The following is a 22,650-nucleotide window of genomic DNA, read 5'->3' as shown; positions in this document are numbered from 1 at the left end:
TACACATTAATATGTCTAGCAAATAATTTAAATACGATGAAATTACTGAATGTGAAAGGATGTTGCATGAAGGAAAATAGCTAATCTGTGGTTAAGGCAGCAGACTGGGGCCCAGAACAACTGGCTTCTAACTCTGGCCTGCCATCAGGCATCCTATGTGCAGATGACTTAAACTACAATTTTTGGAGGTGGACACAAATTTTGTCCTTGATTTTTCTGTGTTACATACTTCTATATGTAAAATGAATGATATTTCTTTATCTTAAAGAGCTGTTGAGTAATATTTGAAAAATGCAAAAGAACTGGAGCTTTGTAGAGAGAAGGGTGAGTGGCTGGACCTTTGCCAGGTTGGGGAGAACTCGCAAAGAATTTTGAGCTGTATTGAGGCCTTGGAGTAACAATGGGGACCTGGCTCCAGGGATGAGAAGTGCAGACATGGGTAATGGGTAGGGCGAGGTACAATGTTTGGGGACCACTGGACTAGATGGTTACCAAGGTCCCTTCTGGCCTTGTAATCTCTGACTAGTAAACTAAAAGAATGTAAAACTGATATGTGACAAAAGAGGTATTGAGATTTTCAGCTCCCTTTGTCATGGTTATTGGTTATATACCTTCACCCTTAGCAGGCTTTGTGTAGATGACTTTTTCCAATTAAGTCATAACTAAAAATGAGTAAGGATGAAGCTAAGGCTCCAAACCCACAAACTTCTCTGTGCACTCATACCCCTGCACATACTCTTTTAGTGCGTTTTCATGTTGGGTGCACTGTAGGATCAGGACTTTTTAACAAATCTGTTAAATCACAGAGGCAGCGCCAGCTGGCTTTTAAATGGCTAAAAGCACACTCAACAGTCATTCTGCACTTGCTCAGCCTGTTGTTGAACCACTCCTTGCTTCTGTCAGGGTGCCCTGTGTATGGCTTCATAAGCCACAGCATTTAAGGGTAGGCAGGGTCTCCCTGGATAATGATGGGCATATCAACTTCCCCTACAATGATCTTTTGGTCTATGAAGAAAGTCCTTGCTTGCAGTTTCCTGAACAGGCCAATGTTCCGAAAGATGTGTGTCTCATGCACCTTTCCGGACCAGCCTGTGCTAATGTCTGTGTCAAGGTTCCTCCCCCACTCTGAACTCTAGGGTACAGATGTGGGGACCTGCATGAAAAACCTCCTAAGCTTATCTTTACCAGCTTAGGTCAAAACTTTCCCAAGGTACAAAATATTCCACCCGTTGTCCTTGGACTGGCCGCTACCACCACCAAACTAATACTGGTTACTGGGGAAGAGCTGTTTGGACGCGTCCTTCCCCCCAAAATACTTCCCAAAACCTTGCACCCCACTTCCTGGACAAGGTTTGGTAAAAAGCCTCACCAATTTGCCTAGGTGACTACAGACCCAGACCCTTGGATCTTAAGAACAATGCACAATCCTCCCAACACTTGCACCCCCCCCTTTCCTGGGAAATGTTGGATAAAAAGCCTCACCAATTTGCATAGGTGACCACAGACCCAAACCCTTGGATCTGAGAACAATGAAAAAGCATTCAGTTTTCTTACACGAAGACTTTTAATAAAAATAGAAGTAAATAGAAATAAAGAAATCCCCCCTGTAAAATCAGGATGGTAGATATCTTACAGGGTAATTAGATTCAAAAACATAGAGAACCCCTCTAGGCAAAACTTTAGTTACAAAAAAGATACACAGACAGAAATAGTTATTCTATTCAGCACAATTCTTTTCTCAGCCATTTAAAGAAATCATAATCTAACACACACCTAGCTAGATTACTTACTAAAAGTTTTAAGACTCCATTCCTGGTCTATCCCTGGCAGAAACCAGCATATAGACAGACACACAGACCCTTTGTTTCTCTCCCTCCTCCCAGCTTTTGAAGGTATCTTGTCTCCTCATTGGTCATTTTGGTCAGGTGCCAGCGAGGTTACCTTTAGCTTCTTAACCCTTTACAGGTGAGAGGAGCTTTCCCCTGGCCAGGAGGGATTTCAAAGGGGTTTACCCTTCCCTTTATATTTATGACAGTCTGTGAAACACACAGGGTGATCCACAAGCGCCTGGATAACCATTGAGAAATATCCCTTCCGATTAATGTACTCAGCGGCTTGGTGGTCTGGTGCCAGAATTGGAATGTGTGTGCCATCTATTGCCCCTCTGCAGTTAGGGAAACCCATTTGTGCAAAGCCATCCACAATGTCATACACATTGCCCAGAGTCAGTCTTTTGGAGCAGAATGCGATTAATGGCCCTGTACACTTCCGTCAACACGAGTCCAACAGTCGACTCTCCCACTCTGAACTGGTTAGCAACCAATCAGTAGCAGTCTGAAGTAGCCAGCTTCCACAGTGCAATCACCACGCGGTTCTCCAGCGACAGTGCAGCTCTCATTCTTGTGTCCTTGCACCTCAGGGCTGGGCCGAGCTCATCACACAGTCGAATGAATGTGGCTTTCCTCATGCGAAAGTTCTGCAGCCACTGCTACTCACCCCAGACATGCATGATGATGTGATCCCACCACTCAGTGCTTGTTTCCCGAGCCCATAAGTGGCATTACACTGTGGTTGGTCACCTCCGTGAATGCAACAAGCAATCTCGTGTCGTAGCTACTACGCATGGCAAGATCAATGTTGAACTGTTCTTGCATATGTAGTTTAAGGAATAACTCCACTGCCACTTTTTTGTGATGTGTTAGTGAGAGCGAGCAGCATATTGGTCAACAGGGCGGGATCCATTCCTGCAGACCAAGGAGGCAGAGCAGAGCACGAAGTACACAAACCATTGAAAGATGGCACCAAATGTGGACTGAAGCACAGAGGTTGCTGGGGTGCAAAGCAATGCATCATGGGGCATTGGGACAGGACCCAGGATGCGCCGCGGCCCCCTACGCCTTCCCACAACTCTTAGTGGCGGAAGAGATGCTCTGTGGGTTAGCTTCCCAGAGTGCACTGCTCCAAATACCGCTACAAGTGCCGCAAATGTGAACACTATTGCGCAAGCAGCTGACAGTATGAACATGGTACAGCGGTTTCCCTTCAGTGCTCTCTGAGCAGAACTGTAGCTGCCAGCGATGTAGCTCTGCCAGTGTAGACATACCCTTAGTATTTAGCAAGATTCAAAGAGGAGTTAGACTTTTATATGGATAACAAGAATATCAAGAGTTGTTATAAATTGGAAGGGGTATAAAACCTCAGGCTTCTGGGTATAAGCCAATCTCAAACTATTAGAGATGAGGATAAAAACCTTTGATGGGGCAGATTACCCCTCATCTTCCTACTTTGGTATTTCTGTGGTATTTCTTGGTAACTGATTTTTCTTTCTTCTTGTGCTGACCATTGTCAGTCAGAGAGAGAATAGTGGACTAGATTGCTGTGGATCTGATCCCGTATGGCAAGTCCTATGGATCATGATGTAAAAAAGTAAAACAAAGTCAGATGGTATCACTGACCATTCTGAAAACGCTGGGTATTGTGGTATCACCAAGTTTTGCTCTTTCGTTTATCTTTCATAAAATGTTCTCAGAAATTCTGTCTGTTTTGCTTTTGGATCACTTTCATGTAAGACTCAGAGAATCTTTGACTTGACTGACAGCTTGCAATATTATACTGAACTGCCAGGTATGCTATAGTTAACGCTTTGTCTGTAAACTTAGTGGACGTATTTGGGTGTGGCCAAAGAGGCAAGGGGCTTGGAAAAGGAGTTGCCGAGTTTAATGGAAAGGTACTGAGCGATAACATTTAGGGCATTATGAAGCCAGCTGTTCACCACTTGGCTCATTGTGGAGATGTGAAGTGCATCTCGGGCTTCATATACGAAGAGACTCGGGTGGGGGTGGTCCTGAAGGTATTTTTTGAGAATGTGATCCAAGATGCTGCCACATACACGGTGCATGCCAAGCTGAAGTCTGTCACTGCCATGAATGTGGTCTATGCTCTAAAGTGCCATGGTTGTACTCTGTATTGATATGGAGACTAAAATAAACAGTGTCAATAAAACAAAGAAAACAGAACTTAGAGTTAAGGTTAAGGCCAACTTTCTGTTTAAAGCTTGACTCTTCTGGGTGCTCTAAAATCTGTACTGTTACTTGGATTGCCTTGAAATTTGGTGTGCCTCATGGGTAAGGCTATGGTTTTGGCACAGGTATTTTTATTAATATTCACAGACAGGACATGGGCAATGAATGATAAATCATGGATTTAGTGAAGCCGAAGCCCCAGCCCTGCTGCCTGGGGCTGAATTATTGGAGTTTTCAAGAAGTCATGGAAGTCTTGTAAAATCATGGAATCTGTGTCCTCCATGACAGATTTGTAGCCTTACTCACAAGGGAGGAGGGTAATATTAGTGATCCAGATTTAGGGTCATTTGCATCAAAACCACACAGCTGAGGCCGGGCAGTTGAGAACAAGCATACTTGATGCACGTCACATGTTTCCCAAGCACTGGGGGGTAAGGATGGAAATACCCACTGAGATTACTAGTGACTTCCGCGAACTCTGACAAAATTGTAGCCTTACTGATGATTAATATCATACAGTATTGTAGTGGAGCACCAGGTCTACTATGTTAAGATTAGGAAGTTTTTTCTGTTTAAAAGAGGATTCTTCTAGTGCTCTAAATTCTGTATAAGGGTACAGGTTGTCTTGGAAATTTGATATGTCTCATTGGGGGAGCGGGATAGGTTTAGTGAACCAAATTTCGAGTCCATGGGGCCGGACGAGTTGCATCCGAGAGTGCTGAAGGAATTGGCGGCTGTGATTGCAGAGCCACTGGCCATTATCTTTGAAAACTCGTGGCGAACCGGGGAAGTCCCGGATGACTGGAAAAAGGCTAATGTAGTGCCAATCTTTAAAAAAGGGAAGAAGGAAGATCCTGGGAACTACAGGCCAGTCAGCCTCACCTCAGTCCCTGGAAAAATCATGGAGCAGGTCCTCAAAGAATCAATTCTGAAGCACTTGCATGAGAGGAAAGTGATCAGGAACAGCCAGCATGGATTCACCAAGGGAAGGTCATGCCTGACTAATCTAATCGCCTTTTATGATGAGATTACTGGTTCTGTGGATGAAGGGAAAGCAGTGGATGTATTGTTTCTTGACTTTAGCAAAGCTTTTGACACGGTCTCCCATAGTATTCTTGTCAGCAAGTTAAGGAAGTATGGGCTGGATGAATGCACTATAAGGTGGGTAGAAAGCTGGCTAAATTGTCGGGCTCAACGGGTAGTGATCAATGGCTCCATGTCTAGTTGGCAGCCGGTATCAAGTGGAGTGCCCCAAGGGTCGGTCCTGGGGCCGGTTTTATTCAATATCTTCATAAATGATCTGGAGGATGGTGTGGATTGCACTCTCAGCAAATTTGCGGATGATACTAAACTGGGAGGAGTGGTAGATACGCTGGAGGGGAGGGATAGGATACAGAAGGACCTAGACCAATTGGAAGATTGGGCCAAAAGGAATCTGATGAGGTTCAATAAGGATAAGTGCAGAGTCCTGCACTTAGGACGGTAGAACCCAATGCACAGCTACAGACTAGGGACCGAATGGCTAGGCAGCAGTTCTGCAGAAAAGGACCTAGGGGTGACAGTGGACGAGAAGCTGGATATGAGTCAGCAGTGTGCCCTTGTTGCCAAGAAGGCCAATGGCATTTTGGGATGTATAAGTAGGGGCATAGCGAGCAGATCGAGGGACGTGATCGTTCCCCTCTATTCGACATTGGTGAGGCCTCATCTGGAGAACTGTGTCCAGTTTTGGGCCCCACACTTCAAGAAGGATGTGGATAAATTGGAGAGAGTCCAGCGAAGGGCAACAAAAATGATTAGGGGACTGGAACACATGAGTTATGAGGAGAGGCTGAGGGAACTGGGATTGTTTAGCCTGCAGAAGAGAAGAATGAGGGGGGATTTGATAGCTGCTTTCAACTACCTGAAAGGGGGTTCCAAAGAGGATGGCTCTAGACTGTTCTCAATGGTAGCAGATGACAGAACGAGGAGTAATGGTCTCAAGTTGCAGTGGGGGAGGTTTAGATTGGATATTAGGAAAAACTTTTTCACTAAGAGGGTGGTGAAACACTGGAATGTGTTACCTAGGGAGGTGGTAGAATCTCCTTCCTTAGAGGTTTTTAAGGTCAGGCTTGACAAAGCCCTGGCTGGGATGATTTAACTGGGAATTGGTCCTGCTTTGAGCAGGGGGTTGGACTAGATGACCTTCTGGGGTCCCTTCCAACCCTGATATTCTATGATTCTATGATTCATTTGAGCAAAAGGTTCCTGAGATACAGCTCTCTCCCTCCAAAAAAAAAAAAAAAACCCTAAAAAACCACTTTTCTTGAAGTTTACAGATTCTATTAATGTTTTTTTTGTACACCCCTGGCTTCTAAAGTGCTAGTGGCTATATGGGATGGGAAGGGGAAGGTGAACTGGCAGTGATGGGGTGGGGTTGTATATGTTATGAGGGAGGAGACAGACATATCCCAGGCTTCTTTCACATACTTAGTTACTGTACCCACTTTGTAATAAAACTGTCAAGTTCTTGGGATGTAGACCATATCTGAGTTTTCTCTCACTAGTCTTATTAGCGGCTACATACTCCAAACGTTACAAAGCATGACCATTATCCCCATTCCACTATAACACAGTGTGCGAGGCTAGTGTGGTGACGCTTGGAAATCACAAAGCAGCTGTGTGGACTGGTGTAGTGAACAGTTGACTGAGACTCAGGGCAGGTCTTCACTACCTGCCGGATCGGCGGGTAGTGATTGATCCCCGAACATGCTCCCCGTTGACTCGCTGCTGTCCTTGTGGCCAGGTAAGTCGACCTAAGATACGCCAACTTCAGGTACGCTATTCGTGTAGCTGAAGTTGCATATCTTAGGTCGACCCCCCGCAGTGTGGACCAGGGCTAAGAATACCTCGGCCCTAGTCCTGACTTTTTGACTGGCCTGCTGGGTGACTTTGCCTAAGTCATTTCACCTCTCTCTGCCTCTGTTTCCCCATGTGTATAATGGGAATAATGTTTCTGTCCTTGAGATCTACTGATGAAATGTGCTATGTAAGAGGTTGTTGGTGGTATCTCATGCAGTGGTGGTGTGGCCGTGATCACTAAGTGATTATATCTGACTTATCAGTCCTCATCCTCAAAGGAATCTTTCATGACACTTTTAAAGGACAAGCCAGGGAGCTTAAATTCATAACTTTACTAGACACTAAAAATCATAGACTAAATAGACACACTGGATTTATGTGTTATTACAATAATCTCTAAGACACTGACACCCCCCACCTCCCATTCTTCCCTCCTTTTCCCCCTTATGATTGGAGGGGTGTTAATGGGCCACTTTACCCTGAATGGTCCCTTGAAATATGTGTTAATTACTTATGCTAAATAAGATGTTCCACCTTGTATTTTAGGTGTGACACTCTGAAGTCTGGTCTATACTACTAAGTTAGGTCAACATAAGGCAGCTTATGCTGACCTAATTCTGTAAGCCTCTCCACTAAAATGTAGCTTCCACAGATGCAACTCACTTACCCACTACACCAACTTAATAACTCCACCTCCACGAGAGGCGTAGCGCTTAAGTTGACATAGTTAAGTCGATGCAGTGTCAGGGCTTCCCTACACTACAGGTTATGTTGGTATAACTTATATCGTTCAGGGATGTGAATAAACCACCCCGTGAGTGATGTAAGTTACACTGACCTAAGTGCCAGTGTGGGCAGAGCTATGTCAACAGGAGAGCTCTCTCATGTTGGCAGAGAGCGTTTTCACCAGATATGCTACAGCGGTGCCGCTGTACCACTTCTAGTATAGACTAGCCCTCAGTGCAGATAATAGGCATGGCTACACTTGCAGATGTAGAGTGCTTTGAGTTAAACCAGCCTTCGTAGAGCGCAGTAGGGAAAGCGCTACAATCTGTCCACACTGACAGCCACAAGCGCACTGGTGTGGCCACATTAGCAGCTCTTGCAAGGGCCACAGAGAGCAGTGCATTGTGGTAGCTATCCCAGCATGCAAGTGGCTGCAATGTGCTTTTCAAATGGGGGTGGGGTGGGTGGAGTGTGACAGGCAGTTTGTTGTGTGTATGTGTGGGGAGAGAGAGTGGGTTTTTGAGGGGGCTGAGAACATGTCAGCATGCTGTCTTGTAAGTTCAGACAGCAGCAGACCCCCTCTCCCTCGCCCCTCTCTCTCTCACACACAGCATTCTACAGTAATGGTTGCTTTGTCTCGGAGCAGATAAGCATGCCGGCTGTCAGAAATGGAGCTTTCAAAGGGCATATCTGTGGTCCTGGTGCGATTCCAAACCATGAGAGGAGTGGCCACTTGACTTAAGGGGATTATGGGACGTTTCCAGAGGCTGATCAGAGCACAGTAATGCAACACCTCGTTCACACTGACACGTGGGCATTTCAGCCAAGGCGCAACAAATGTTAATCTTCTCGCCGAGGTGGAGTACCAGGAGTGCTCTAGCTGTGGAGTCAGAGTGCTCTGTGTGCCTTGCCAGCATGGGCGGGTAGTGAAGTAGGGTGCCTGGGGCTGCTTTAATGCACTCTAACTCGCAAGTGTCGCCAAGCCCAGTGTGTTGCTTACATTGATTGTTGCTGCCTTTCAGAACCATCCCGCAATTCCCCACACTATCCGTTAAATTGGTGCAAGCACTCTTGGTGAGGATGCATATCGCCAACACAAGGACCATAGTGTGTATGTTTAAAGCTGATAAAACTGCAGTGGTTGTGCGTCGATGTAACTTAAGTCAGCTTAATTTTGTGGTGTAGACTTGCCCCGAGTATGTTTCCCCGACATGAAGAAGAGCTCTGTATAAGCTCAAAAGCTTGTCTGTCTCATCAGCAGAAGTTGATCCAATAAAAGATATTACCTCACCCATCTTGTGTCTTGTTACCTGGCCAGAGCAGTGTCTCCGCTGCACAAGGATGTTATAATTAGAACTGCCTAAGTTCTACTAATTACTAACACCTACCAACAACCTTTCTGTTTATATTAATAATAAATAAAACCAGGGATTTGGAGCAATCAAATTTTTGAATTGCTCTGCTCCAGCTCTGCTCTGGCACCAATAATGACTGCTCCAGCTCCGCTCCGACTCCGCTCCACGCTCCTATTCAAATTAATTTTTAACTAAATAAAAAAATGCATACTGTAATTTTGAAAAAACATTATTTTTATTCATACTTTTAAAACAATTTAAATGTCATCAACAATGATATAAACTAGAATAATTCATAATTCATTCTGTAAAAAATTATTGCAGCAATCAAGTTGTCTTTCATAGCCTGCCGCAAATCATTTAAAATTAACTTTAAAGCCGAAAACGGTTGCTCTACATGAGCTTGAGTTGTTGGCATGCTTGAAACAATTCTACAGGCATCCTGAATGCGGTGTGGGTAGCTGTGAATGGCCTCAAAAACAGACTTAACTTTTAGCCTACTAATAGACTCCATCACCTCACAATCTTCCTGAAAGTTTCTCTCTAATAATGCTTCATTACAATTATGAATCGCAGAAACTCGCTGATGTCTGTCTTGTTTATCCAATTCCTTTTCGAAGGCATCATCTTCTGAAGAATTGGTGCTTGAATTATCTCCATTTCCCTCTGATGATTGAAGACATCTCAGGGATGGACGCTTGAACAAGTTCAGAGCGGAGACGGAAGTTTGAGAACAGCCTGCTATTTCTGAAGGATGTGAACTTTCCGAAACCGCAGATTTGATTGTTGACTCCTTTTGTTGTTTTGTTTTCTTCAACCTCTTTTGCTGAGGTCAAATGTAACAATAGATTTTTTTTTTTGAGTTGTTGAGCAATATCAAGGAGCCATTCCTTTGCCTTTGGTATTTCCCTTAAGGTAAGAAGAATCCGATACCATGGGTCAACATAAACTCCAGCAAGGAAATGAATATTGTCAAAAAGCTTCTCTTCGCATTTCTGCATGGAGGATAGAATTCCTTCTGCAATTTGTCCACCGTTTTCTTGCAAGAATTCTGACAGTTTTCGCTATTCCTTCATTAAAACTCCCGGGGTTACATCAACAGCTTGAAGAGTCACAGTTGTTTGGTTTGACTTTGCCAAGAGGTCTCGCAGGTTCTTCACTTTGTCCCATTCAGCTTTTGTTAACTTGAGTTCTCTTGTTCCAGCAGCAGGCACTTGTTCACAGTAAGATTGAAAAACAAGAAGCCGATCAATCATCGCAAATGTTGAACCCCAGCGAGTCACAGTATCCAGTGATTGAGTTACTTGGTGTTCGTAGTTTGATGACGACTTGTCGAATTTTTGCCAGAAATTTCTTCGCATGTTCTTTGTTCAGTTCATCCCAGATTACCAACTGAAGAGTGTGAATACCACATGTCATCAGCTGGACTTTTGAGTTGTCCTCATGAAGCCATGTTGGAAGTATGAGGCTAGGGTCATTAACCCATTGCGCAGCAGCATCCAGCAGCAGTTGAGTTTGATTTCATCCATTCCCTTAGTTCCTTCATCAGGCAAAATAGCTTGTTCTTTCCACATCCCTGTTCTCAGAGGTAGAAATGGTTTCATTGTCCTCATTGAAATTTTTGACGGCACACGTTGTGTTTGCTGAATTGTCAACGCAGATGCTGAGCATTTGCATTTCACTGATCCCAAATTTTTCTAAAATAGCTTTTACTTGACTTTCCATGTACAAAGAATTGTGATGCCCTTCAGTATTGATTATGTCTAAGGTTTTTACCACACTTTTATCTTTTCTTTTTCTTCCTAGTACTGAGCGTTGATTTCAAGGAAATTTCTGTTTCCACGGGTTGCCGCATCCATTTTCAGGTAACACAATTTTTACTCCAAAGCTTTCTTGAGCTCTTCGTGACCAGACTCAGCTATGCTGACAACTAAACGATGAATCGCATCGTGCCCTGTCAAAACACCAAGCTGCCAACTCATTTCACCTGCAATTTTTTGGAATCCTTTGTTCTTTAGCTTGAAGGTCGTGAGCCGTGATGAACTCAAGCAAACCATTTCCATCAGCCCTTCACGGAAAGTATTGGCATCGATGGTGACTGTAACCTTTGAGGACTTCAAATACGAGTTAAGTTTTGTTTGCTCAATTTTGGGTTTCTTTTCAGATGAAGCTCCACAAAAAATCTTTTCTCCAGGAGTTTTCAAAGAGCCAGATGAACATCGTTTAGTTGCGTCAGCTTTCTGTTTTGCCTTATCTTCCTGGTCCTTTTTTGTAACCAGAGTTTTCAAGATGGTTATGTTTTATATAGGTTGAAACTTTTCATGGCACTTGCTTCACTTGTCTTGAAGTTACTTGGTTTGAGGTCGCCATTCACTTCCTTTTCCAACTTGCACGTTGCTGATTTCTTCTTTGCTTTTCCCAAAAGCCAAAATTTGGGCTTTTCAAATTCAAAAGTAAAGACGTTGTTGAGATCCTTTTCCGTAAATAGGCTATCAATCATGGGGGGGCAGATTTGATTGTTTTTGTTGACGCCATGGCTAAATCTTCGTGTGCTGCTACCGCATACATATGTTTCTTGTTAAGATCTTTGAAAAGCAATGAACAAAAGCATTATTTTTTTTATAATGTACCTGCTTGTGATATCTTAACCACTTAAGGTACTTCAAATTTATTTTGGATTTTCTGAATAAAAATAATCGCATTTTCTTTTTACACAAAACTATTATTAAAGTATATTTTAATATTTTAACATGTTTCTTGCAGTTTTAATGAAGTAAGAAGTATTTTTAATATACATAATATAAATTTTTATTTATAAACTGCAAGTTAGTTTTTCTTATGAAACTTTGCTGTAAAAATATTCGAAATATTTTCCAAGTTTTTTAATTAATATCTCAAACGCTTTAATATAGATAAATCAATGAAATTTGGTATGTGCCTTAACGTTAGTATGTGCTATTGTTGTTCTACAATATTAATTGTTGGCAATTAACGAGGCTTCATGTTACAAGGTTGAAAATAAACTTTAACAGGAAAGCGGATTCAAATTGCAAGCACAGTCCTTTTAGTAAAGAGAGCAAATTTTTGGAAATATGTTTTTGCTTCATCAGCCTGAATAGATTATACAAGATAGGACCTGTTATTTGCTCTATCTTGTATAACGTTTCCAGCCTGATGAAGGAAAAACACATTTCTGAAAATTTGCTCTCTTTACTAAAAGGACTGTGCTTGCAATTTGAATCCGCTTTCCTGTTAAAGTTTATTTCCAATGTTCTATCACACAACATCATTTAAATAAAATTATTTAAACTACAGGCATCGTGAACTGGAGGGACTGGGCCAATTTTATTTAATAAATTTTAAATTTTCGACTATTTAACAGGTACGACCCTGGAATATGATTTAATGCTAAAACATATATTAAAATGGTACTCTGAATTTATTTTGTATAATTAACCATTTCCGAGAAAACTGTTTAAAAATTTTAATCTGCTTAGATGCTTAGAGTGATACAAACAATTTTACTTATTACTTATTTTTCAACTTTGGAACCATACATTTTAAACGTAATAATAATAACCAAAAATTATTAACTTATTATGGAACATAATATTACCATTCCTAGCCAGCGGCAGTTGACGACAAGCGTTTCTTGAAATATGAAATAAAAATGACCAACCGCCAGTTTGGGACACCTATGGTTTAAATAATTTTGGATAATGTAATATGGTAACACATACTAACGCTAAGATACAGACATAATTTCATTACTTTATATTAAAGTGTTTTTGAGATATTAATCAGAAATTAACTTTTCATCACCTCCTTGAAGGGACTGTAGCTCTCTTAGGAAGAATTTTAGGACACGTGTTCACAGAAACGTTTTTTTCTTAAAATAACCTAATGATTCACCCCCAAAGTTGTGTTGGACATTTTCCAATCACTCTGGATATATCAAAAAAATCACTCCTAATTTATGCAGAAATGTTTACTGTATATTTTTCTGCCTGCTGCACGTGACTTTTTCAGTAAGTTTAAAACGAAAAACAACGCTACCAAAAGACCGTTGAACAGATGACCTATAAAATAAGTCCACCGGAGTGATAAGGGAGCATGTACAAATTTACCAGTAACGGGAGCCCATGTGAGAAATGAGCTTAAGTGGTTAATATCTCTTGCGATATCTTAATATATCAGTAAACAAAAACATTATTTTTTTTGCAATATATCTGTTTGTGATATCTTAAATGTTGCATTTGCGGCACCCTTTTCCGTAATCACAGCACTCAGCGCGTCTCGTTGATCAACCCTTACAAAAGAAGTATCAACACATACTTATCTAATTAATCGATGTGAGTGCGTACTCATCTAACCTTGGCACAAGGGTGGGAGCAGTCTGCAGTGTTGCTGGATGTCTGATAATTACCTGATTCTTTAATAAAGCATCTCTCCAAAAAACTTTGTAATTTTGTATCTGTACATTAAATCTTGATTTCGGCTGCAATGAGAATAACTGTGACATATTACGTAAAGTGGTAAAGTAGATGTTAATATCAATTGTTATAGAATCTGAAACTTTTTGGCACCTTTAGGTTTTTCTTGCTAAATATAATTCATTTTGGATTGAAAATGAAAAAAAAAACCCTGGAGCAGTCAAGATTTTCTGTGTTCCGGCTCCGCTCCAGCTCTGGGCAAAAACCTGCGGCTCCACTGCTCTGCTCTCCAGCTGCGGGTTCCGCTCCAAAGCCCTGATTAAAAAACACCACCCTAGAAAATTCACTGATAAATAAACTTACTTAATGCAGAGTTAAGGTATATCATGTCCTTCCAGAATGCTGAGTTCAGTAAAATTCAGACTTGTGAAAACCAGGAATGAGTTAAGGTATTTCAAATTCACATTTCTAAAACCAGGCAATACTCAGCCTTAATTGTGTCCTCTGAGAGTGATGCCCCCATACCCATAATATATACACCCACACTGCCTTTATACTACATTGAAAAGGAACTACGTACATCTGTCCTACACTCAAACACTTAGGCCTGGTGTACATTTAAATTGACCTAGCTACAATGCTCAGGGCTTTGAAAAATTTCACTCCAAGTGCTGTGGTTAGGTTGGCGCAACCTGTGTTGTAGATGCAGCTACTGCTACTTGTGGAGGTGGATTACCTACATCAATGGAAAAATCCCTTCTATCTGCATAGTAAGTGTCTATACTACAGCATTGCAGTGGCACAGCTGCAGCACTCACTGTAGTGTAGACAGAAAGAACACTTTGGCTAAATTTTATGACCTCTTCACCCTTATGCACACAATGCCATCTAACACCATACTTGCACTTACGTTCCGTTAAACTCATAGACCATGCTCATCTCCCACCTAACTGTTGACAGTCCCATGGCCAGAAGACCACTGTGCCTGCTATTGGGACAGGCTACACACAGTAGTGCTGAAATGAGCTATATACTGGATATTCCAAGATACTTGTGTACCTATTCCCTTTGATCACACACATCCACAGAGGGTTGCATCCTCCTCAGGTCACCTCATATCACAGTCACAGCTCTTCCAAGCTGCTCCTTCTAATTTCTTCACTGTTCAATACTTACACCTATCACAGTGCATGCAGATAATTCCAAGTGTCTGTTGCCAGCTCCAGAGTTAAGGTTGTGTGGGAATGTATCTTAACTCTGTATTTCCTGGTTTTCAGAAGCTTTGAGTTTTGCTGAACTTGATGTTCTGCAAGGGCACCATATACAACCTTACTTTGGAGTTAACAAAGTTCTTTGCCAGTGAATCATGTTGTGTGTGGGTTTCCCAAATTGACATACCCAATCATTCACTCTAGGTTGGAGAGAAATGCAAAGAAAACTACTTTCAAGGAACTTAAAGTTCATGATGGAGAGTTTGCATCAGGTATGAGGGTCTGAAGTGTCATGAATTTGTTCAGATGTAATATCTACCCATTATTTTACAAGCAAGGAAGTGCAGAGAGTTTGATGGGGAGATCCTTCTAGTACAGCAGCGCTGCCGTCCCACTGATATTTTCAGCGGCCACAGAACTTGAGAAGGGGTACCAGGATGAGAATGTCTCAGTAATCTGGGGTAATGCCTCCATTCAGTTTCTGGATTAGAGAGCAGTGAATGAAATCCCAGATGGGGATATCCTCCCAAAATTATACATATATTGTGGGCAAAACTGTTTGGTTTTTGTACAAGAACGTGGAAAAGTCATAACTATGATGGATGGTTTAGTCTCCATGGAATAGATGAGGTAGCGTAATTTATTTTTCCTCTTTATCACACTGCTTGTAGTTGTCAAAAGACAGAGGGCTGCCTGTTTACCAGAATAAACATCAGGAATTGAAAAATTTACCCAATGCTCGATAGCCAGGTGAAAAAATAAATGTGCTGCCATACACCCAAGCCACTCACTCCAGATCATATCTTCTGTAAGATGAAGGAATAAAACAGTTTTATATTGTTTACAGTATTTAACTGTAACGTTGTCAATCAGTTTTCTATTTAATACATCTTTAAAAATGTAATTTTTCTCCCTTTTTCTATATTTTTATCTTTCTACCTCCACTCCATGCTTTCCCTTTCTTTCCTGTATTTGATTATGATCAAGGATATGATTTGGTCAGGGAGATCACGGATTCTGTGACTTTAACAGATGTCCACTTCTTCGGCTCAGGCTTCAGCCTCGCCAGGTGGGGCTTGGACTGAAGCCAAAGCCCAAGCCCTGCTGCCCATAACTTAGCTTTGCAGGGCCCCCATGGTGTGGGGTTCTGGGCAATTACCCCATTTGCTAGCCCCTAATGCTGCCCTGTGTATATTTCTGTGATTTATTGACTTATTGCCTCCTGTCTATTTAATAAAAATACCCACGCCAAAATCAAATCCTTAATCATGATGTATCTTTCCATGAATTATTTTCATTGTTTGTTTCCTCTTTCTTCTCTTTTCTACTCCCTCATCTCCTTCCCTACATTCTTATGCCGGGGAGGAGGTTGCGATTTCCCTTCTCCTTTCTTCTACTTATTTCCAAATCTCTTTCCTTCAGCAACATACTTCTCTCTTCAAAATTTACCCAATCTCTCTCTCCCCCAACCACCTCCTTACAAACATATAGTACTCATATTTAAAATTTTTACCAAATGCACATAATAGGTAGAGGACTAAACCTACCAGCTAAAGACTAATACAAAAGGAGGAGAGGGTGACAAAATGGCAAGTGACATCACTCTGGTGAGAAGGTAACTCCGCACCTTGTGCCATAAAAAGGAGAATTCTAGGGTTCCTCCTGAGGTGCTGTCCTTCAACAAGAAACCCACAGAGAAAAGATTGCTATTGCAAAAGTTGTTGATGGCTGTCACTCATGTATCAACCCCTCCATCTTATTCATGTTACTGAGAAGAGGAAAAAGCTGTAATAAAAATTAAGTAAAAACCTAAAACTTTCAAGTGAGCCACATAATCCTAATCTATTTTGTGGAGAAGGAAATAATTTTTATTAGGTCTGTTGCACTAGCACAAAGCAAGGCCTATTGCTGTGATAATCTCCTTGCTCTGATTCTTGGCAGCAAGCCACAAAGGGGCAGCTTGTGTTTACAGTATTAATAGAATAAGTCTCCCACATATGGTGAAACACCATTAGCTGAGAGAATACTTCAATAAAAGCAATCACCACTGACCCAGAGGCAATATAAACTGATACAGTAAATAAGGGTGTGTCTATACTACTGTAGCACTGTAATGTAGATGTTTTCTACATTGATCGGAGTTTTCCCATTAAAGTAGGTAATGCTCCTCTCCAAGAGCCAGTAAGTAGGTCAGTGAAAGAATTTTTCTTTTGACCTAGCTGCATCTACAATGGCAGATAAGGTCAATATAACTACATCCCAGAGGGTGTGAAATTTTTCACAGCTGTGATTAATGTAGTTAGGTTGATCTCAATTTTAGAAGTAGACCAGGCCTAAGTAGCACAGTAGAGTATACTCCCAATTATCTGAATAGAATGGATTTTATTTGGATAATTGGGAGTTCATATAATTGAGAGGGCATATAATTGGGAGCTCCCTTCAGCTCTGCTGTCATAGCCCTACTCGGTCCCATAACAGTGGGGCTGCAGAGGGCTCCCTGCGTTGCCACTTGTAACCTTTGATTTTTGTGTTTCCAATTAGTAGTTTAAACATAAGGAATAAAACCAAACTGAATTCCTTAAGGTTTGCACCTCCAGGGTAGTTACAGATAATTTAATTTAGTGGAGGACTGTGAATGACACAGTGAATGATTAAAATTAAGGATTTTATTTAATATAAAATAGTTCAAGCATCATGCATTACAGTATGATCATGCACTGCATTTCTACTCACATTCTAAGGTGAAAAGATGAATGCATAGCTGTTCTGCCTCTGGTTAAGGAGTGTGGATATAATCCTTTCTTTAACAGTACCTTGATGCGGGATTGGCGTGCCTATCTAAAACCAACCTACTACCCTTTTTATAATCAACTATAATAATGCCACTTAATTAATGAACATTAAATCCTCCTTTTACCATACCTGTATTTCCGTAACTGTAATTAAATATTTTCTACTTTTTCATTGGCTGTTTAACATTAAGCATTATCTTAACATCTGCTTCAATGCCCGACCGGTAACCATTAATATAGATAGCATTTTCCAAAACATTAACATTTTATTTAAAACATTTGTAAAAACCAATTAGGACTAAAACGTGTTTACAACATGAACTGGGGTTATGCCCTAATTTATCTCTGAATTGTCTCACTTCACTTTATTCGTACTTTACCATGCCTCTCTTGACTATTGTCAAACCTGTTTTTAGGAAATAGATTTTTGGGCCTACTTATGTTACATTACTGTAGAAAATAAGCAAACATCATCTCAATACATGCTACATGTACACCCTCCCTGCATTACTGCACGCGCAAAGGGCAGGGGGGAGGCTGCGGTCTTGGTGGGGCAGAGCAGAGATCCCTGGTCAGGACACTAGCCTTCTCTACACCTTGCACCTGAAGAGATCAGGTATCACCGGCCCAGAGGCAGTTCAGGGAGTCCTCTTCAGCTCTGCTGTCATGGCCCCAGTCATTCACTCCCATGGATAGCGGAACTGTAGAGCATTCCCTGCACTGCCACAGGAACCATTCAGCAGCAGGATGGCCTCCCCGGGCAGGGGGGTCTCTGCTCTATTATCTGAACCTCTGTGTTATCCAGAAATAATGGGATTCTGATAATAAGGTTTTAGAAATCCAGGAGTGTACTGTATTAGAAAAATTATGGAGGTCAAAGTTCTCTATTAGTAAATGCAGTACAGTCAATATCTATCACATATGTTTGGATACAAGACAAAATATACAGTATCCAACTTTGAGAGAAATTTTATTGTACTGAGAGGGCAGTTAATTCTGAATATAGTATTATAATGTTAGGGTCTGATCCAGTAAATCCTTACTAATGTGAGTAATCCCACTGATTTGGAGAATTTCATGATTGCATGTGTTAAAGCAGGATTCAAAATAGGCCAATCCAATATGTGGTGTTTGGAAACTTTCCAAATATCGACAGATGATATTTGTGCAGATGACTAAAAAAATGTATGATCAGCCTTCATATGAATGAAGTTTTTGGCTAAATTTTTAAAAATTGGAGCCTGTCTGTATTTAGATAATTATTTTCTTAAATGCCTATGTTCTTGTGTATTTTTGAAAATCTCATTTCATCTACTTAAATCTTTGTTCAGTCATAGATTTAAAGCCAGAAAGGAACATGGTGATCATAGTCTGAACACCTTTATAACACAGATCAAAGGACTTCCTTGAATTAATTCATGCTCCAAGTCCAATAGCTGTGTTTGACTCAGAAAATATCTTTTATGATAACATACAGTCTTGATTTTAAAATGATCAGTGATGGAGAATGCACCACAACCCTTGGTAAGTTGCTTTAATGGTTAATTACCCTCGTGGTTTAAAAAAAAATTGTGCCTCATTTCTAGTTTGAATTTGTCTAGCTTCAGCTTCAGCCATTGGATCTTGATATATCTTTTTCTGCTAAATTCAAGAGCCATCTGTTATCAAATTTCTGTTCCCCATGTAGGTACTTAGAATGTGATCAAGTCACCCTTTGACCTTCTTTTTGATAAACAAAATAGATTGACCACCTTGAGTCACTAAAAAATCCCACACATGGGAACTTAGTTAGCTCTTATTTGAAAATGTTGGTCTTCAGCTGTTTATTTACAAATGTATATTCATGCATATCACCTCAGCACATGAATGCTTTAAATAACCCTCAGGAAGCCCATATTTCTTTTGTAATAAAACTATTAAAGCCTATTAACTTTTAATCCAAATTTGGTTTTTCCTTAATAATGCTCATACAACACAGTTTTTGTGCTAGAGCTTTAAAAGACATTACACTTAAAATTGACTGGGATGGTGGACTACATAGAATTACTTTTTATGCTGAATCAGCAAAAGGTAAAGCAAGTTAGACTTTCAGTTAATCACTGTTGTGTAAACTTTATCCTACTTATCATTCAGATATCACAGTAATTGGTGCATTAGAAATACTTAGACACATAGACCTGTGGTCTCTTCTACAGCTGAAGCTGCTTGGAACGGAATATTTCATTTAAAGGAAAACTTCAATATAAATACAAGATATTTCAATTACAAAGGAGAATAAAGACTCAATTTTACTTCCTCTGAAGTCAATAGAAGTTTTATTTCATTTTCTTTGTAACTCAAAATAAATTACGCTATTTAATTTTATGGTTGTATGTATAAATTGTTGAATAAATTTAGTAGCTTTTTTTATGAAAATTTAAAATAGTTCTGTTTTGAAATTTTTATGAAGTGTCTAACACCACTTTGTGTATCTTTATCAGCCCAATTAAATCAATTTACTTCATAACATTCTCAACCATGAGTATATTTTAATGATGATTCTTGGCATCTTTTTTAATGCACGTACAGCCAATAGATACCACATTGATAAGCACTTTATAAATGCTGATAGGACTTCAGCTTGTGCAACAGAATTTTCAAGGACAAGAATACTACAGTTTACAAGCAATTCTTATTTGAAAATGAGACATGAATCCAATGAAGCTGGTGGAGGAAATAAAAAGATGACAATATATTTAATCATTAATTCTGTCAGTGACTATAGGAAAGATATTAGGGTAATGCTCCCTTCAAAGTCAGTCCCCTTAAATGGTAAATTCTTCTTTGTCTCTGCCTCAAGCTGTAACTGTTTAAAGGAATAAAACAGTTGTGTGTATTCAGTAGTGTCATGTTGCAAGTGAAATTTCTGTTTAATGATTTTGTAATAATATAACTTGCAACATCAAAAGCAAGAGAAGTATAGTATCTTTCTCATCCTGACTTCATTTCACATTTTCTTCCTCTTCTTCCCTATAGTAGATCATAGTGTATTTTTCTTGAGTTGTCTTAAGTGACTCATCCTTTTTTCTGTTTTTTTTTCTGCAGTGTATTCACTACTTCCTCTCCTTCTCTCTTTCGTCCTTATTTCTTTGTCTATACTGCATTTCCCTATTCTGTCTTATCTCATCAGTTTATTTGTCTGCCTACTCATTCCTGTGCAGTCGCAGATAGTCTAAGATGTGGAAATTTCACCAGATACTTAAAAGATGGAGGATTAAACCTACTATGTAGAGACAGGAATAGGGGCCCCACTGTACAGGGACAATGCTTAGGTGAAAAGGCAATGTTCTCTCATACTTTCCTCTGTGAGTGGAAAGAAGAGGATATTGCCCCAGATTGCTTGCAGGTTCCATTTTTCAGAGTAGACTCTGTCTAGTATGTGTCTGTACTTAGCCCCCTCTGTTGCTGCGTGACAGAGGAAGCATTCTCTCCATTTCCCCACTCCACTTGCAGAGCCTCCTCACTCTCGTGAGAGTCGGTGGAAGGTATACCTGTTACTCGTTCTCTCCCCAAGTTTCCTCACTGATGTGATGGGCATCACATATGTGTGTATCTGCATTCTATCATTCATTCAACCTGGTTGCTCACAGTGGGTGCCTCTTTCTCTATCCCTTTCTTGGCCTCTCTTTTTGAGGGCTGCTGTGCTGTGGATAGCTTCTACTCAAAGCATTCTTAAACGGCAGCAGAATATTTATGATGATTCTTGCCATTTTCACTACTGCCCACAGTGTTTGGAGCAGCAACAGTGAAAACTGATAAGACTTTGGGCGAGTGGAATTTTTGCTTACTGCCAACCACAAACCTCAGAGTGCCAGAAGTGGCTTAAATGATCAAGCAAAGGAGGTTTTACACTCAATAAAAAGGTAGACATGGGGGACACATGGAGTCACTGGCATGAGGGGAGGGGTGGGGTTGCAAGGAGTCCCTGAAATAGCAGGAATAGGATGGTGGAACACAGGGAGCTTGTGGAGAGGAAGGGAGGAATGTAAGAGGCTCTAGTGGGTGTAATGCACTCAGCCTATAGAAACAACAAAGTGTGCAACACTCTAATGTTAACCACTACAACAGAGAGGATATCTGGGAATGCAGTGATTTCAAAGAGTGATGAGGGTGCTAAGCACCTAACAAAAATCGGTACTTAATGTGAAAAATTTAGAGAGAGGATGACAAAGGGCCTATTGGAGGTTGACCTGTGTTGTAACTAGGTCAACCAATCAGAGTAGACCTAGTTACAACACAGTGCTATTTAGTAGGGTAGACAGGCTCTTAACTAAGTTCTGTAACTGGGCCAAATTTTTGGACGTGTCCGAATTATGGAACTTGGTTAAAATCCCATCTATGTTCTAAAATGGAACCAAGTTGTAAATAGGTCCCCTGACTTATTTGTAATTATAATGTAGACAGGCTCTAATGGTGGAAACTATAATTATGTACAGATACTTCATATAGCTAGGGAAAGTGCTATCTCCTAGGGAGTTAGTTTAAAATTATCAAAGGTAAAATTTATATTGGGTTCTCAAACTTCATTGCACTGCGACCACTTCTGACAACAAAGATTATTACATGACCCCAAGAAGGGGGATTGAAACTTGAGCCCAAGCCTGAAGTCTTCAGCCCCAGAGGGGGTGGAGGGGCCTGTATCCTGAGGCCTGCCATCCAGAGCTGAAGCCAAAGCCTGAGCCCCACTGCCCAGGGCTCAAGGGCTGGTTGCTCTCAGGCTTCAACCCTGAGCCTGAACAAGTCTAATGCCAGCCTTGATGACTCCAAAGATTGAGAACCACCATTGGACTAATGGTTCTTAAACTGTGTGTCATGGGCCACTGGTAGTCTGGAGTGCTGGTTGGTCACATGTTGCTGGTTCTTATTTCTGTCTTTCTAATCAGATTAAAACAGCCAAAATACATTAAATATTGCAGATAGGTCAAGTGACTAGAATAATTGGCTGTGGAAGGTTGAGACATTGAAATTAGATATTTTTGAGTTGACTGGCTACATCTCATTGGTTTAGGATAGTGGACCATTCTGCACTAGTTCAGGGAGATGGAAGAAAGTGACACTGGATCTCTTCTAGCTCATCATTTAGAATTTGGATTAAAAAAACCACAACTGATTAATTTTCATAGTGAAAACTAATAGCGAGAAAGCAAAATTATTGTATTTTAAATGTGTAGGGTTGGTGGTTTTTTGTTTTGTATTTTGGTGGGTTTTTTTTGTTTTTTGCTAATGTATTTTTG

General features: G+C 40.8%; 1 protein-coding gene and 1 pseudogene across 9 annotated transcripts in view; both read left to right on the top strand.

Moving 5' to 3' along the window:
- Nucleotides 1-22,650, top strand: part of PPHLN1 (periphilin 1) — a 140,739-nt gene that overhangs the window by 1,031 nt on the left and 117,058 nt on the right. Inside the window, exon 1 of one of the 9 annotated variants that reach the window (XM_073328023.1) lies at nt 14,834-14,857. The exons of 7 other annotated variants lie outside the window; for them this stretch is intronic. The gene's annotated coding sequence lies outside the window, so the exon portion shown is untranslated. Of the gene's footprint in view, nt 1-14,833; nt 14,858-15,266; nt 15,394-22,650 lie in introns of those variants that run through there. One more of the 9 variants, XM_073328024.1, reaches the window with a different exon arrangement.
- Nucleotides 3,617-5,124, top strand: LOC140910124 (histone H4-like; annotated as a pseudogene).

This window comes from Lepidochelys kempii, chromosome 1, assembly GCF_965140265.1.
Source record: "Lepidochelys kempii isolate rLepKem1 chromosome 1, rLepKem1.hap2, whole genome shotgun sequence".
NCBI classification, from domain to species: Eukaryota; Metazoa; Chordata; order Testudines; family Cheloniidae; genus Lepidochelys; species Lepidochelys kempii.
The sequence above is the reverse complement of the archived record's forward strand: the minus strand, read 5'-3'. Positions and strand labels throughout refer to the sequence as shown.